General features: G+C 33.8%; 1 long non-coding RNA gene across 2 annotated transcripts; it reads right to left on the bottom strand.

Annotated features, from left to right (window-relative positions):
• Window positions 1-2,404: 2,404 nt before the first annotated feature.
• LOC147513086 (uncharacterized) lies at window positions 2,405-9,107 on the bottom strand. 2 transcript variants are annotated; one of them, XR_015215215.1, is made up of 4 exons: window positions 8,642-9,107; window positions 5,474-5,554; window positions 3,813-4,019; window positions 2,405-3,091 (listed from the first exon to the last, which is right to left on the bottom strand). It is a non-coding gene; the product is annotated as an uncharacterized LOC147513086 (long non-coding RNA). The 2 variants fall into 2 exon arrangements; XR_015215214.1 differs by lacking the exon at window positions 8,642-9,107 and adding an exon at window positions 5,653-6,499.
• Window positions 9,108-17,925: the final 8,818 nt, after the last annotated feature.

Raw genomic sequence — 17,925 nt, 5'->3', positions numbered from 1 at the left:
AAAAAAAGATAAAGAAAAGTAAAAAAATAAAAATAAAAAAACCCCAACGCCCTAAAAAAAGTTAGGTGCTCAAAAAATTCACTTTCGTCATTCTCAATCCCCTTCACTATTTTTACTGTCACAAAATTTTATTTTTTTATCACTTTAGTTTACATTAATTTTGAGTGGAGAAAAAAAAAATCTATATAATTATCTATCTATTGATTTAAACAAATGTTTGGATGATCATGTCAATTTTATTTTTTTTGGGAGTTAAGGTTTATTTTTCTTTATTTTTTTTGGTTGAATTGTTTGTAGAAATATAGGCAAGTTTTTTATTTATTTGTTATTTTGGTTGTACTTATTTAATTAGGTATGTTATTTAGTATTAATTTATTTATATATTTGATTTTTGAATTTTGGAAAGAGATTAGGATTTTGATGCTACATAGGAAATGGAGTCCCAAAGGAGTTATTGAGAGAGTCTGAGTAGAACTACTCAGTGACTAGAGAAAGAAATGTTTATCCATATTTTTTTTTTTTGTATATTTGTTAATTAAGGTATTCTTTATTGAGCACTTCTACTCAGACTCCTTCTATAACTCTCTTGAGACTCTATTTCCTACGTGGCATTCAAATCCCACTTTCTCTTTCCAAAAATAAAAAAACAAACATAGAAACAAAATAATAACTAATAACTTGCCTAATTAAATAATTAAAACCATAAATAGTAATAAATAAATAAATAACTTACCAATATTTTTACAAAAAAAAAAAAAAAAAAAAAAAAAAACAACAACAACAATAACAACTTGAATAAGATTAATTAATTTTCTTTTCTAGTGCATCTTCATATTCAAAACATTCATCTTCCATCGTATTTCTTTATACGTTTGTTCAAGTCAATAGATAGAGAACATACAATTTTTTTTTCCTCTATTCAAAACTAATATAAACTAAAGTGATAAAAAGTAGAACTTTGTAACAAGAAAGAGAGAGAGGATTGATAATGAATAAAGTGATTTTTTTGGGTGTTGGATTTTTTTTGGGCTTTGATTTTTTCTTTATTTTTTTGTTTGATGAAATATATGTAAGTTTTTTGTTATTTATTTGTTAATGTATTGAGTTTTAGCTAATTAATTGGGTAAGTTATTAGTTATTTATTTGTTTCTATTTTTGTTTTTTGATTTTTGGAAAGATAAATATAATTTGGATACCACCTAAGATATGGAGTCCATAGAAAATTATTAAGGGAGTCTAAATAGAGGGTGATCTTGGACACACCCATAAAAGCACTCCCATATCCCATAACTAACTTAAGTTTTTGTTATACCCCAATAACAGTCTCAATCCAATAATATCTCTCAAATTAATTTGGAATATTTCTAATAGGGGTAAAATGATTAAAAAAATAATAATAACAACATGTCTTTTGGGTATTCGTTATTTTGAAAGAAGAAATCAATAACACTTTTTTATTTAGAAAGAATAAAAATATAAACACATTTTTTTTCCAGTTACAAGTAAAGAACGTAAAGTATATAGGATTTAGTATGGAGTCCCACCATGTATATTAAATAAATGACTTGTTTTGTCTTGCGTACATCTAATAAAAAATAGGGTAATTTAGGAATCTAAATGTGTCTAAAATAATTTTATTTATTTATTTTAAAATTGGGGTACGGGAATGTTTTTATGGGTGTGTCCAAGATCACCCCTAAATAGATTTTTTGTTCTTTATTTTTTATTTTGCTGGGTTTAATTAAGGTATTCAGTTATAAGTTTCACTGTATTTAGACTTTAGAGGAAATTTAGTATCTATGCATAAAAACAACATATATTCACCATATATCACCATCTTTCCGAAATTTTGAACCTTGACGACATCAATTCTGGCACATGAGCACGATCGCTTGAGCTTCAACATAGGATTTTCTATCCCAAAAAATCTTTTGGATAAACACCAAGCAGTCTCTGCCACCTCGTGCCATTGTGTCGTATTGGCAAAGAGATTACAGAAACAGAGCCAGCCCTGTATTAAACATAGGAACCTTCATAATGCTTCTCTTCCAATATTGTAGTCAGTATCTGAAGAAAAAAATTGTTTGATCTTTAATGGTCTGACCTTTCCTAAATCCTAAAGAAAGCTTGGGAAACGGAGACATGAAGAATACCACAACAACACACTCGTACCAACATTTCAATGAACATTACTGCATGTTTCACTAACAAGTTCCCACAACCATTCTACAACTAATAAAGCCCTCTAAAGAAATGTTGAAGTGTTGAACCTGAGCTAGAACCAACAGAAAGCCAGTGTTTTAGTTATATGGACCCTGGTTATACCACCATATGCAAGTAAAGACCCTACTTCGGAACTGAGAACCATCATGAAATACGTCTTAATAATGGCGATTTATCTGGCTGACATAAAAATCAAAATAAGGCCAATTCATCATAAATATACACTGGTTACAACACAATGTAGTCCCAATATACATCAACACTGCCTTCTAAACATTACTCGGCGTAAAAGTTTAATCAAAGAGAACTTTTTAGGACGTCAAGAATAATCCGGAGTATATCACTTTCACCATGGTTTTATTCCTCTCCGTCCACAGTGTCCAAATGATCGCCTTAAAGATGAACTGATAACCACATTGCCATGGGGGAGAGTGGAATATAAGATAGGAGGAGCACAAGCTTGAAAAAAGCAAGAAAGAAAGATCTCCAAAATACCAGCCGAAACCGGGTCAAAGTATACTGTTCACAAATCCTTCTACCTCAAGATAGAAGTAGATGCTCCAAATGATGATTTGCGACCCCTCTCAAGGTCAAAGTGAACCTGCTGTGGGACAGTGATGATTAGCTAGCTTCTCTACTCGAGACGATTTGAAGGAATCCAGCACCGAGGTTCTCTCTCATTTGTAAATAGGCTTATACTGCCTTTAGTGTTTTGTCTAATTTGTGGGAGGTATATTCCTGGCGATCGGACATAATGGAATGCAGTTGCCATTATGGCGACATTGCGAACTTTCTAATGTTAGCACTCCACACCTTCTCATTTTTTTATTTCAATAACAATCCAAATTTTCCTGGAATACATCAGCACCTACACATAATGTCGTAATATTATGTTCATAAAATTTATGGTTACGGGCCTATTAAACCTAAGCTACAGCTCACAAGGAAAAATAATGATTTTCTAAATAAGAATGAATTTTTTTGAATAAAATGAGAAAACAACAAAGCAGACTCAAACGGTGTACACTACAGGACTAGTTCAAAAAACCTGCCTGTTGAACATTTAGTAAGTAAAGAAGAAAAATACAGTACAACTATTTAGTTCTAGAGAAAAACATAGAGACAGTAAAAATTCTTATCAACCTTGCTAAATTAACCAGTTCAATCTCAAGGCTGGTTTCATAAAGTTCTAGAGAAATGCAGAACAAGATCCTGGAAATTCCCTTTAAATAAATGTAAGGAACACTTTTAGTTTCTCATAATGAGAAAATCTGCAAGATATGAACCTACTAGAGTACAAATATATTCATGAAACTCATAAAATTTGAGTTCAAGAATATACAAGGGGGATGCTTATAAACATCCTACGGACATGGACTTTCGTTTTGATATTCACTCACACTAGGAAGAGCACGAAATAGAAGACTAACGAAAAACGAGCTATGCACTTTGTTTCTCTCCCATGTCACTATTTTATTAATTTTTCTCACAATACAATAATGCAAATGATAATTGCCTATCTACAGGACAACAAAATTTAAAATTTGGGCAAAACACAAGTAGAACTGATCAGTATGATTATTACTTACCTCACAAAGAAAAAGGCAATTGTGTAGATGGCTAGATGCTCCAGAACAAGATTCGCACCAAAAGATGTATCAGGCATTTAGGCCTGATTAATTGCCTTCCTAAGAGGAGCATTCCAACAAGGAAGGTGTCTCAACAATCACTTGATATGTAAATCATGAGATCTTCAACCAGACTTGCAAGTTTCAGTTGATTATTCTTGAGATCGCCTGTACAAAAAGGATAAGATGTAAGCTATCTTCATGTTAACCATGTCTAAGGTCAATGAACACTTTGGATGTTTAACCTGCTATTTCAGGAGTCAGATTATTCAATCAACTGTTGTGGTCTTGCCATCACTACAATCTATGAAGTTCAAAATCTTCTTGATTTTTAATCAATCAAATTATAATCTTCTCTCGAGTGTCAAAGGACTCACTCCCAAAGAAGAAGTGACCATCAAAATTAAACTAGACAGGATGTCAAATGAAATGAAGAGCATAATACAAAGATATCAATAACAATTAATTTTTCAGCAAAATTTAAAATACAATGTAAATTAAACTACAATCATAGTTAGAAACCAAGGTAGGAATAGTAGGATGAAGAAAATTCTGCTAAATGGCACTAAAACTAAGACATAGTTAGGGCTTATGCTAACAAATAGTTGCTATTGAGACTATTCTGTGAATGAAGGGGAGAGAGAGAGAGAGAGAGAGAGAGAGAGAGAGTGAATCACTGCTAATTTGTAACCTCAGCCGTCAACATGGGGAATCTCACATATGCAGCCTGCATAGTAGTCATGGCATGTCCAGTCAAATGGCTAAGTAATCCATCTACTGTAGCTTCCATATGCACAAGGCACAGAACAAAGGATGGACAGATTTGTGGACAGAATCTGTCTCAACCTCTGCAGTGTATGTGTTTAGAACAAAGGACACACCGTGGATTATGGTGTACTGGTGGTATATCATGTCCTGGTGTCATCCACCTGGAGAGAAGTGAAATTCTGACTGCTTAAACCGTCCATGGTGCAAAACTACGAAGTAGCTATTTAAAACTAATGTGGTAAGCCTCCATTTCTTCACTGTGTAGAGGACCCCCAGAGATGTTACCATAGATTTAGTTAAGTTTGCCTAGGGATATCTCAACTGGTTGCACACTTCGCTTGAGTTGGAACCAGAATAGACCTTTTTTCTCCTTTTCCTTATTTTCCCTTTTCCTCTCATGGGCACACTTGTACACTTTATTTTACTAGTTATCAATAGAAGGAACTTACTTAGTCAAAAACAAAAGAAAACACAAGGCATAGAAACTTTATATAGACTATAGACCTCTAGTATAAAATGCACGATTCTGGGCGCAAAGTTGTATCTTCATTGTATTTTCCCAATGTCACCCCCTCCATACTATCTGTAGAATCCTGAAATGCACCAACATCTAAGCCTGATTCATCCACGTGCATGAGATGCACGAATTTTGGTGCACCTCTCTCCCTCCCCTCACCCCCCAAGTATAGAGGTATTCTTAAGATTATTTTAAACACCTCTTTTGAAGTCGATTTTGTAAGTGGGAGCACAGATATCAACACCCTAGTTGTAACTTTAAAGTTTAGCCCACTCAATGAGATATATTGATGGCATATCATTTAAACAAAGTATGTCTAGAATGAGTCGGGAATTACCTGATAGCTATCAGTTAAACAGGATGTACTTTATGGCATCCTCCCTTACGAACGAGCACGGAGCATGGAATTGATTGGGTCCTAGGTAAAATAACAAGGAGAAAATATAAGAATTTCAATACCAAAATATCAGGAAAGTATATGAGCAAGAGCTGAAACAATTTGATGATGTTACCAACCAGGCCTTGATAGAAGAACATCAAGCTTTAGTGAAGCCTTGCAGCAGATGTGTAACAAAGTTAAGTATTCTCGTAAACAAGAATATTCTCCTCAGGCCCAAAAACCAAGTCGAATTCTCTTTGCTCATAATTTTTTTTCTAAGTTAGCAAAATTGTATTAATATGGGAAATGGATGTACAAATTACATTGTAGAAGTTGGTTTGGATTTGTACAACTCCTAACCACCTCTAATCAAATCTAGGGTTAACTAGTATTACACCCCCACTAGATGAGCCAATTAGGATTTCACCCCCACTAGATGGAAAATTAGGGTCTCTCCCCCCCCCCTACACACAAAAAAAAGTCAAATTGGATTGACCGTGTTTTTTTTCAGTGTATTTTCGCAGGCGGGGGGGGGGGAGGGGAGGGGAGGAATCATAATTAGCTCATTTAGTTGGGGTGTAATACTAGTTAACCCTCGAATCTATAATAAGTCACCGAGGGAGATTCCCATCTAGTAAGCCAATAGGGCCTTCCCTCATACAAAACTTGATCAGTGCAGTTGAGTGAGGGCATTATTTGTGGCTAAGTCAGCTGCGAAATTTGCTTCCCGCCGTATGCTTGTAATCTGACAATAAGACAAGCTTCTTTGCTCATAACATTCTTCCACCAACATTCTCTTTATCCTTTCATCTGGAAGTTTCCCTCTCTTGAGAATCATATCAAACACATGGAAAGCCAAATATATTTTATTCTCTTTCAATAGACTGCAAAGCAGCCTATTATAATTATGAAGGCGCGGTCTATAATTCTAGAGAAGCATTTCCTTAAATAGGTTCAGATCAAGATCACTTAAGTATCACAACAAGCACCCGAGTAGTCTTTCATACTGAAACCTTACTAGGGATAAGGCCTCAAGAACTCTCCCATTCCTGCATAGACCTTCTATAAGAGTGTTGTGTGATTTTATCTGGAAGGCAGCCAGTCTCACTCATGTTGTTAATAGCTGTATAGCTTGACCAATTTGACCATGTTGTATGTGCCCTGTATGTCATATGTTTGGCATTTAACCCATCATTTTGCATCAATTCCACATACAAGTATGCATCTCGCAGCATATGAGCCCTGCAATAACCATTGATAACCGCGTTATAGAAATGCAAATCGAACACTACCCCATTTCGTGTTATGTCTTTCATTAACTTCTCTGCAATATAAATAAATTCTTCAGTAAATTTGCAAGAAATTCTTCTTTTGTGCTCCTCTGGCATTAAAATTAGCAGATTAAGCAATTGGAAAATCATCTCTCCTGCTTTCTTAGATCTTCTATCAACAACATGGTATCTTCTACCAGCACGAGAGATATTGCTACATACACCACTGACCAATGAACCAAACGTCATCAAATCATGTTCAATGTGATTTCTCTTCATTAGATCAGCCAAACGAAATGCAAAACTGACTTCTCCTTTCTTGCAGGATTGATTAATCAGAAATGAATAAATACAGTACCCAGCACGAGACCATCATCCAGCACCATTTCAAGATATTTGCGTGCCTTCTCTGTCATATTTGTCTTCATTAATCCGTTTATCAGTTCCGTATAAGTATGAGCACATGGTCGAAACCCACGCTCAATCATCACATGAAACAAATGGCATGCATCAATAGCTCTTCCATTTATGGAGTAGTCGTTGATCAAAGTGGAGTATAGGTCTCCATCAGGGACCGCGCCAACCTCAAGCATCCTCCTAAATATCCATTCTCCCTCGGGCAATCTTTTCTCTTTGCATAAAGAACCAATAATAGAATCATAGATTGCGACACTGGGCCGAGTCCTCTCTCATCCATTTTCTCTAAGACCTCAAAGGCCATCCACATATCTCCTTGCTCGCAGTGTTCATTTATCATTACCAAGTAAGTTGCAAGGTTCGGAACCAAACCCTGACCACACATACGATCTATGAGGAACTCAGCTTCCTTAACATGAGCTTCCTGGCAAAGAGTCCTGATCAAAGAATTGTAAGATGATAGCAAAGGCTCGCATCCATAAATGATCATCTTATTGAAAACATTCAGTGCGTGGTTTGTCTTGCCTGCAGCACTCAAGGCACTTATGAAAACACTGAAAACTTCATTGGGAAGAAATTTCAGTGCTACCCAAGATTCTGCTAAACAAGAGCTCTATATCATTCTCAAATGTCTTTTCCGTATGAAAAGTGGAAGAACTACACAACCAAGAAAGGTCTACATTCAACCCATGCTTATTTAATACCTTCGAAACTAGAAGAAGTACATTGAACTCTTGGCCTTTCGGATAGTTATTTTCTAGGTACAAATACAATACGTGATCTGGAGCAACGTTGCTGCTTGACATCTTATCAAACAAGTCATCGGCTTCATCAAACCTATTCTCCTTCTACAGGGACGAGATTATGACTGTATAACAATGCACATTGGGACATACAGTACAACTAATCATGTTATGAAGAAGCTTCAAAGCACAATCCACTTTTCGTTCTTTGCAGTAATAACTTATCATAATGTTAAAAGTTACCACATTCAGTTGCAATCCCCTTTCCATTGTCATTTCACCTAACTCACAACCCAAATCAACATAACCACATCGGAAAGACGGAAACATCCGTAAAGCAGCATGTTGTAAACATAAGTATCAGGCTCACACTGCATATCAAACATCCTTCGAAAAACACCCATTGCCATCTCCATATCCCCTTCCTTACAAAAAAACATAAATAAGAGAAGTATACAACTTCTGATCAGGAGAAAAACCATCAATCAAATTATTATAACACCAAAGACTCAAATAAACTACAACACTTACCATCTTATTAAAAATAGTAAAAGCCTCTAAAACTCTTTCTTCTGTACACAACCCGTTAAGCAAAACATTACAAGCAGGTAAAGAACCAATCCTAAAAAGTCCATCCACATAAACTACAATAACATATTACCATAGTCTGTAACACACAAGTAAAGGAACAATACCTCTACTCAAAATGGCCTCATTAAAAACCGCTTCCGCAAGGCTTCCCCCAAAACAACAAGTTATTGTACTTATAAGTAAAGCGTAAGTTGTAGACTTAATTAAGATATACCGAAATGGAGTGGGAGAATGAAGATGAGTGTTTAATGAGACGGTGGATTAGTGTTTGTGCAGAAGAGATTAAACCACGGGTGATGAGATTATCAGTTAATGAAAGAGAAAGGGTTTTATGGTCTTTGGGAGAAGTGGGGCAGTAGTAAGTGTTTTGGAGAACAAATTGAGTACTGTCATCAAACATGTGGTCTGCACCAATTAAGGGTATGAGAGTGCTCGGTTGCTCAGAGAGAGTGAGGAAATTTGTTCGAGTGTTTTGAAAGTGAGTGTATTTATATCTTCTATCTAACAAAACAAAATAGAAGTGTGGGCCCAAAAATTATTGGATAGATAATTATTCTCACCAAAATATGACTCGGCAAATCCAAACGTACGGGGAGTTTGTGCAATTTTGTTAAGTGCAATTAATACCATGGGATCTATTCAAAATTCAGCAAAAAGTAAACAATTGCGGCTAGCCTTATAAACTGTTGGGCCTCCAAATATGACATGGTACTGCACAATTGGCTTGCCCAATTGATACTATTGGGCTTATGGATAATGGATAATTGGGTGGCCTTGCGCCGAAAGCGCGATAAGTTGTTTCGCGCCAAAAACATGGCTGGCCTTGTGCCAAAGGCACGACGTGTTGTTTCGTGCCGAAAGTGCATTTACGCCTCAACAAGTTGTCGGGATAGCAAGCGTTGAGATCTCGCGGCTATATACTTTATAGGATGGGACTTGTGTGTATGAGGAAGTGAAAAGCCTAATTGAAAATCAAGTCCATGTTTTTGCAACCGTTTAATATCGGTTGACTATGGGCCTTCGGCTATAGCTGAATTTTCAAAATTTCATGGGCTAATGCCGATCGATCTTTTATAGTTCTATGACTTGCAAAATTTCCATTTGTTAATTTTTTTACTGCTCAAGAAACAGTCATCTGCAATTTCTATGCTACTTATGAGACGCGCCTGTGATGTAGTTCTTTTGGAATTTATTGTTCATTCTTGAAATACTTCGTGAAGATACAACGACAAGGTGGGTAGAGAACTCTCTCTTTTTTTTTGGTAAGAAGGTAAGTAAAGTTTGTATGTTATAATTTTTTTTGTGTGAATTAATTAAAAATAACTCGGTGTTACATTCATCTATTATCTATATACTAAAGCAGAGACTTTTAAAGGAGGGATTTCTCTCTCTTATGTGGCATTCTAATATGAGAGTTAGCCTTTTCTCTATCCTATATGGCACTTTAATATGAGAGATAATATTTTCTAATAGTCTATAATCCCATGTACATTGAACCTCTTTGGTTTGAGTGTATTTTTAATTCTTATATTTAGAGAGTTTGTGTATTTCCAATTCTTATATATTTGATCAAATAAAAAAAAAAAATTAAAAAAAAATAGGTGATTTGTAGAAAGTAATTTCCTATTACAAATCAAACACTTTTAGTATTCAAATTTTTATATATTTGATCAAATAAAATAAATTGCAAAAAATAGGTAATTTATATAAACTAATTCCCTATTACAAATCATACAATTTTAGTGTCTATGATAAAGCACCGACTTATTTCGAATATATCCTTAACACGACTTCAAACACATAGTTAAAAACAATTATACAAAAAATAACATCACAAAATATATAATATAAAATAAAAAAAAATAACGGCAAAGCAATAATGACAAATATTTTAAAATATATATTATATTGATTGAAACTAAAGTAAAAAAACAATTAATGAGAAACTGAAAACTGAATGCAAATGCATCGAACTAACATCAAATAATATTTAACGGAAAATCGGAAACTGGATGCAAATGCAAGCATTAAACTAATCTTAAAAAATAATTAATAGAAAATCGGAATATGGATAGAACTGCATTAAACTAATCTCAAAGAATAATTAACTGAAAATTAAAACTTGGATGCAAATATATCAAACTAACATCAAAAAATAATTGTCGGAAAATCGGAAACTGGATTCAAATACATTGAGCTAACCCTCAAAGATTAAATTAACAGAAAATCAGAAAATGGATGCAGCTGCATTAAACTAACTTCAAAGAAAAATTAATTATAAATTGAAAATATAATGCAAATGCGTGGAACTAATCTTAAAAAATAATTAACGAGAAATCGGAAACTGGATGCAACTGCACTAAACTAATCTCAAAAAATAAACTGGATGCAAAACCTCAAGAAATAATTAACGGAAAATCGGAAACTGAATGCAAACTCATTGAACTAACCTCAAACAATAATTAACGGGAAATCGGAAACTAGATGAAAATATAGCTTTATCAAATAATAAATGAGAAATCGGAAACTAGATGCAAATGCATTAAACTAATCTCACAGAATAATTAACGAAAAATGATAAACTGGATGCAAATGCATTGAACTGACCTCAAATAATATAACAATTAACAATATGAAATTGGAAATTTGATACAAATGTATTGAACTAACCGAAAAGAATAATTAACGGTGCTTCGGCTGGATGCAACTACATTGAACTGATCTCAAAAATAAATAACGGGAATTGGAAATTGGATGCAACTACGTTGAACTAACCTCAAAATATAAATGACGGAAAATCAGAAACTAAATGCAAATGCATTAAACTAACATCAAAACATAGTTGAGTTATATGTTGTGAGAATGTCTCGATAAGTATAGTTTTGCATTTAAAATAATATTTATCTTATATCTTTCCATATGATTGGGAACTCCTTGCTATTCAAGTAGCTTCAATATATATGAACTCCGCCTTATTAGGTAATCTCACAAAACTTCAATCAAATTTTTATTATTAAACAACAAAATGAAGTTGAAGGGTTTTATCACAGGTGAGTTATTTTTTTTTTAATGGAGAGTGAGGTTTTCACGTTATAAGAAATTTGGTTGAGTGATCAATATAATATTAATATATAATAGTTCTGCATATTTGCAAATATTTTTCAGAATAATTAATATAACAACACCCGTTCGTAGATAATCTTTGAAGATTCTACATTGTGAGTCATGCATAATTTAAATAATAATTAACGGAAAATCGGGAACTGGATAATCTTCGATGATCCCATGCACATAGTAAATTAAGCATAATTTACTTTTTATGTCATGTTTCCAAGGACACTCTGAGATGGATCGGTAGAAGTTGGTATCATACACCACATTGGATAATTATGAATTCAAATACATGGCGAGCTCAAAGAGTAATTAACGGAAATCGAAAACTTTATGCAAATTGCATTAAACTAACGACATAGAGTAACTAACGGGAAATTAGAAATTGGATACAAATTCTTGAAAAATATTTAATGGAAATTTGGAAACGATATGCAAATACATCAAAGAAACCTAATAATAATTAATGGAAAACCGAAAACTAGATGCAAATGCATTGAACTTAACTCAAAAAATAATTAACAGAAAATAAAAAACCGAATGCAACTGCATTGAACTAACCTCATATAATAATTGGTGGGAAATTGAAAACTAAATGCAAATGCATTGAAATAACCTCAAAGAATAGTTAACGGAAAATCAGAAACCGGATATAATTGTATCGAACTAACCTAAAAGCATAAATAATAAAAAAAAAAAACTAGATGCAGATGTATTGAACTAACCTTAAAGAGTTATTAATGGAAAATCGAAAACTGGATCCAAATGCAATAAACTAATCTCAAAGACTAATTAACGAAACATTAAAAAATATATGAAACTGCACTAAACTAACCCAAATGAATAATTAATGGGAAATTATAAATTTGATGTAACTGCATTGAACTAACCTTAAAAAATAATTAACGGGAAATCGGAAACTTGATGCAAATCCATTGAACTAACCTCAAATAACAATTAACATAAAATCGGAAATTGGATGCAACTGCATTGAACTAACCTCAAAGAATAATTAATAGAAAACCAAAAATTGGATGCAACTGCATTAAACTAAAATCAGAGATTAACTAACGGGAAATGCGAAATTAGATGCAAATGCATTGAAATAACCTCAAAAAATAGTTAACTAGAAATCTAAGTCGGATGTAATCGCATCGCGACTAACCTCAAAGCATAAATGTCCACTTTTTTAGCCTCCTCACATGAGTAATTAATTACGAGTAATTAGTAACTCAAAACAAAAGTGAGTTTATAAAAAGGATTTTTACATGTATGTAAACCGTATAGAAATTGTAAACTATCGAACTAACCTAGAAAAACAATTAACGGAAATCCGAAATGGATGCGAGATGTATTGAACTAACCTCAACGAGTAATTAAGGGAGATTGGAACACGGATGCAAATGCAATGAACCAATCTCAAACACTAATTAACGAAACATCGAAAACTAAATGCAACTATACTGAATTAACCTTTTAATGAATAACTAACGAGAAATCATAAAGTGGATGCAATTGCACTGAACTAACCTCAAATAATAATTAACAGAAAATTAGAAACTTGATGAAACTGCATTGAACTAACCTCAAAGAATAATTAATGAGAAATTGGAAACTGGATGCAACGTAATACATTAAACTAACCTCAAAGAATAATTAATGAAAAATCAGAAACTTGATGCAAATGCATTGAACTAATAACCCTAAAACATATTTGTATTATATGTAGGGGGAATAAATATCTCGACAAATATAGTTTTGCATTTCAAGTAGTGTTTATTATAATTCTTTTATTGTGATTGGGAATGCCTTGCTATTCAAGCAGCTTCAATATTATCTTCGCCACATTAGGCATTCTCACAAAACTTTAACCAAACTTCTATTATTAAACCTAACAATAAAAAAAAGTCGATGAGTTTTATCATGGTTTGATGCTTCATTTTTATAGAGAGTGGTGCAAGAAATTTAAATGAGTAATTAATATAATTTTCATATCTCATAGCTATGCATAGTTGCTAATATTTTTTAGAATAATTTAATATAACGACACTCATTCGTAGGACACGTTCATGTGATAAATCTTTTCAAGTGAGAGTAGTGTATTCCTTGAGGATATGAAAACAATCAATCTGTTTTAGTGATTTGTACACATTAGTACGTAAGCTCGAGCGGTGATGATTTTATCGCTAAATCACTATAAATCTAATAAAACTATTATACAAGCTAGATCGAGTTTAAGATAATTTCATTTGAAAATTACGGATTAATATTCTAAACCACAAAGTGAATAGCCTATCTCAATTTGATCCCTTAGTTTCCAAGTACTTATGCACCATAATCGCTACTCATTAACGTATTTCGGTTTATTTTCAATAAAAATATATTCTGATTCGAAAATTTATTCGAAAATTTGTGTGAGACATTTTGTAAAGCTTTTTCAGCACACAAAATATTTAATAGATCCCGGGCGTATGCCCGGGTCCAAAATCTAATTAGTACTACAACAGAATTTCCCGTTACAATAAACAATGCTAGCTGGCTAGCGGCAAGTGTGCGTAGGAACAATGTTTATCTCCCTTGAGTAGTTATTGGGGTTAAATAAGTAGGCCGTGTCCGAGCCCAAACGGCCAAACCTGAAGTCCGATTCCAAGCACGTACAACGTCCACATGACCACACAAAACCATGTTTGGGTTTAAACATGGGGGCCGTCTCTGAGCCCAGGCACAGCATATTCATGTAAACATTAAACTTGGTAGGATGAGTATGAAATTTACAATACAAGAACAGTTTGATGATGCCTAATCATACAATTTGTTGACTTCTATTTTTTATCATTAACTCCGTCCCTTGAAAGCCTTTCACTCAATTTCATACATCGAGGACATATTACTTTACCTCATAAGAAGGTCCACACATCATGTCCCAAACGATCTTCTTCATGAAGCTGAAGGTGCGTCGTCATCAAGAATGTTTGATGTGTTGTCATGCTTGCAATCCATATTGAGCCTCTAAATATGAACAAAGTACCGAGATATGTGGTTATTGAAGTCCCTCCATCCAACACATCGGTCGTCCTCAATCAAGTGTAATACTTTGTGGGACATGAAGAAGATATTGTTTTCAGAAATAGATCTTGGGAAAGAGCAATGTCTTTTTAGAATCTTAAAACTTTGTTACCTGAATTCACATTGGCTACAAAAGTCCTAAACCTTTAGCCAACTTTAATCTGTGACTATGGCATTTGAACAAAAGCGAAAAAAACATGGCAACCTGGCTTTTAAAGGATACCTATCTTCTTGCATGCTTTAGCAGTTTAGCTTATCATCAACAGCTAGAGTTGTTCTAGACATAAAGTTGTGTGCATGTTCTGAGAACTGGTTTCTGGTATCAAAGCTACTAGTAGAGTATTCTAACTTGTACTCTACGTATGAATACATTGCTTTATTCCTCATGTCTGGCTGTTGTGGTGTTCCATCATTACCAGTTATATGCTCATTCAATCTAAACCGTTGAATTGATAACTCTGGCCGGTTACGATGAATACAATTATTATACAGGCTTACTATGGTATTGATGTAGGCCGTAGGCGTATAGCCTATGAAAGAGTTCTCTTACCAAGATGTGGGGGTAAATGGTGAATATAAATGAAGATGAGGATGTTCCATTCAGCTAGTTGTACGTTTAGTTTTACACTGGAATACACAAAACATTCCCCATTAATATCATGGTGATTTCCACAACAGAATTAACAGAGCTAAGATGCTTTATTTGTAATTAACTATTCGTTGTAGAGTCGAAATACAAAATGAGACTAAGATTTCATTTGTATAGGACTAATCAAAATAAAATTTCTGTTTGAAGATATGGAAGCAGAAGCATGCATAGCGACCTTATTATCAATGTTAATTAGCTTAGTTATTCAATTACCCACCCTTGTTTCATTTTTGTTATTATTATTATTATTATTGTTTGGCTACCTATAAGCAGCCTTCACCTGAATAATGTATCATACTATCATGTATGTTTTAATGTCTGCATGTTTTTCTTCGTTTCAGTTTTTGCCGTTTGTGCAGTGAGCGAGTGAGTCACTATATATGGGTTTTAATCATTCTATGCTCCACTCTTTTGTCCTTTATTTGTTCTCATTTCTTAATCTTATTATTATTGCTATAATTGGAATTATTATTTTGAAGGAGACATATAAACCAAAAAGCAATCATAAACTGCTCATGTTATTATACATATCTAGGTGAGATTTCTATTATTTCCTCCCAGCACAGAAATAAAGCCACTCCTTAAAGTATAATATGGGCTTAGAAAACACCGACGATTGTAATTATCAAGGTCATTAAGTCCCACTTAAACAGTCAAACTGCGTCAGAGTGTGTGCAACTGTGCATCAGTGCATGTGTGCCAATGCCATTAGCAAAGTTGACTTTGTCATCTTGGAGTCAAAATGATGATTAGTCTTAACAAAATTGCGATAAACTACATTATCTAGCTAGAGGCCTAGAATAGTATCTATTGACCATTAATTTTACAACTAACACGGCCTGGGTGCTAGAACTTAACTGTGGCATAGTTCAGATTTCAGAGGGTAGCCGGGTAGGCAGTAAGCACCCATGTCCGTTTGGACAAATAAACAATCCCCTGCATAATTGCGGGGTGCCAAAGAGGATCGAACTTGATGTCTCAAACGAGTGGCAATGCATGTAGCTCAAATAAACTTTTGATGTTTTAGCTTACCAAGAAGTATAAAACAGTGCTAAAACCTCATTAATTCAATTTCTTACTTTTCCTTAAAGGACGGATAAAAATACCTCAGTTCCCTAACCATCTCTTTTTAGGAGCTCTAAAACAACCCATACTATGGTACTGCAATAGATTTTCTGTTTTCAAATCTCAACAGATTTTCAAAGAATGCTTTCAAGTCTACGACTACCATGGAGGAAATTGTCTAAGTTCAGAAGGGTGTTTGGTCCTACTAAGAGATTATTTTGGTAGGTAACCAATAAAAACTTGGCAGGTCGCCATGTTGGGCCCGCCATATAATAATATTATTTGGAAGTAGAAAGTTCCATCCAGGGAGTAGGGAATAGGGCTAAGCCTTGAGTACTTAGACATGATGATGGTACAACCTTTGGTGTACGGTGGGACCCAAGGTGCATTACCAAAACCGCGTTCCCCGTAACGTTGCGGTCTGATTCAGCCATCCATATGGCGCCACCTGTAATGTGCTCTTGACGGAGTTGTAGCATGTGTTAAAAAAAAGGTGGTCCATCGGAAACAATGATGGTTCTTACAGCCACAATGATTTACTGTGGGACCAGTTTGAAAACCACCTTTCATAACTTTCCCCGACTCCACTTGGTAACTTGTTGAGTTCTTTTTCTTGGTTTTTAGGTTTATTATTACTTTTTTTCCAATAAATTTATTCTCATTTATTTTCTTTTCGTCATTTTTATTCTTTATTATATCAATATGTGGTTAGGGGTGCGTGGTTAGGAGACGAACGAAGGTTCAGATTCAGAAAATTTATACTGATATCTGAATACGATGGATTTTAATAATTCTATCAAAATCGGATATCATATATTTTTTAAAATCAAATAAGATATGATAGTATTTGAATCCGAAACCAGTCTAGACATACAAATTTATCTGAATCTGATATCTAAAAATTTAAAATAATTTGATTTTTAACCAATTCAAATCGGTTTCAAATATTGAGAAATCCACTTACACCCCCTATCTGTGGTAAATGACCAAGCCGAATATGTTAAATACCTATGTATAGGTAATATTAAGCTTTTCGGGAATCAGCCATGAGTGATTGCAACCAACTATATTTTGTGGAGGATCTTCATAAATATGTTAAATTGGGTGGCATCAATTATGTTGTTTGCCAATTTATATGACCTTATAAATTAGCTCGTTGGGAGAAAAAAAAATAAAAAAAAAAAAAAAGAGATGGTATTACGCAAAAATATTCTTTTTAATCAACAAATACTTATTGAGCTCCAGTTGCATTTTTCAGATTGCGTAAGGCCTTTATAAATACTTTACATTTTAACTACAACATTTAGCACTTTTATTGAAATTACTTTCTCAAATACTGTATTTGTTTTTGTTTTATTTAATACTTTTAAATACCTTTTAAACGGCATGAATTTAAAAGCATGTAAAGTTGCAGAATCACACAGAGAATATTTTAGTAAAGTGAAATTACTGGTTTAAAATTTTATAGGACAATAGAACTGATTGATCTTTTCCTTT

This window comes from Coptis chinensis, chromosome 3 (assembly GCF_015680905.1).
Source record: "Coptis chinensis isolate HL-2020 chromosome 3, ASM1568090v1, whole genome shotgun sequence".
NCBI classification, from domain to species: domain Eukaryota; kingdom Viridiplantae; phylum Streptophyta; class Magnoliopsida; order Ranunculales; family Ranunculaceae; genus Coptis; species Coptis chinensis.
This window is presented reverse-complemented; position numbering and strand designations above follow the sequence as displayed.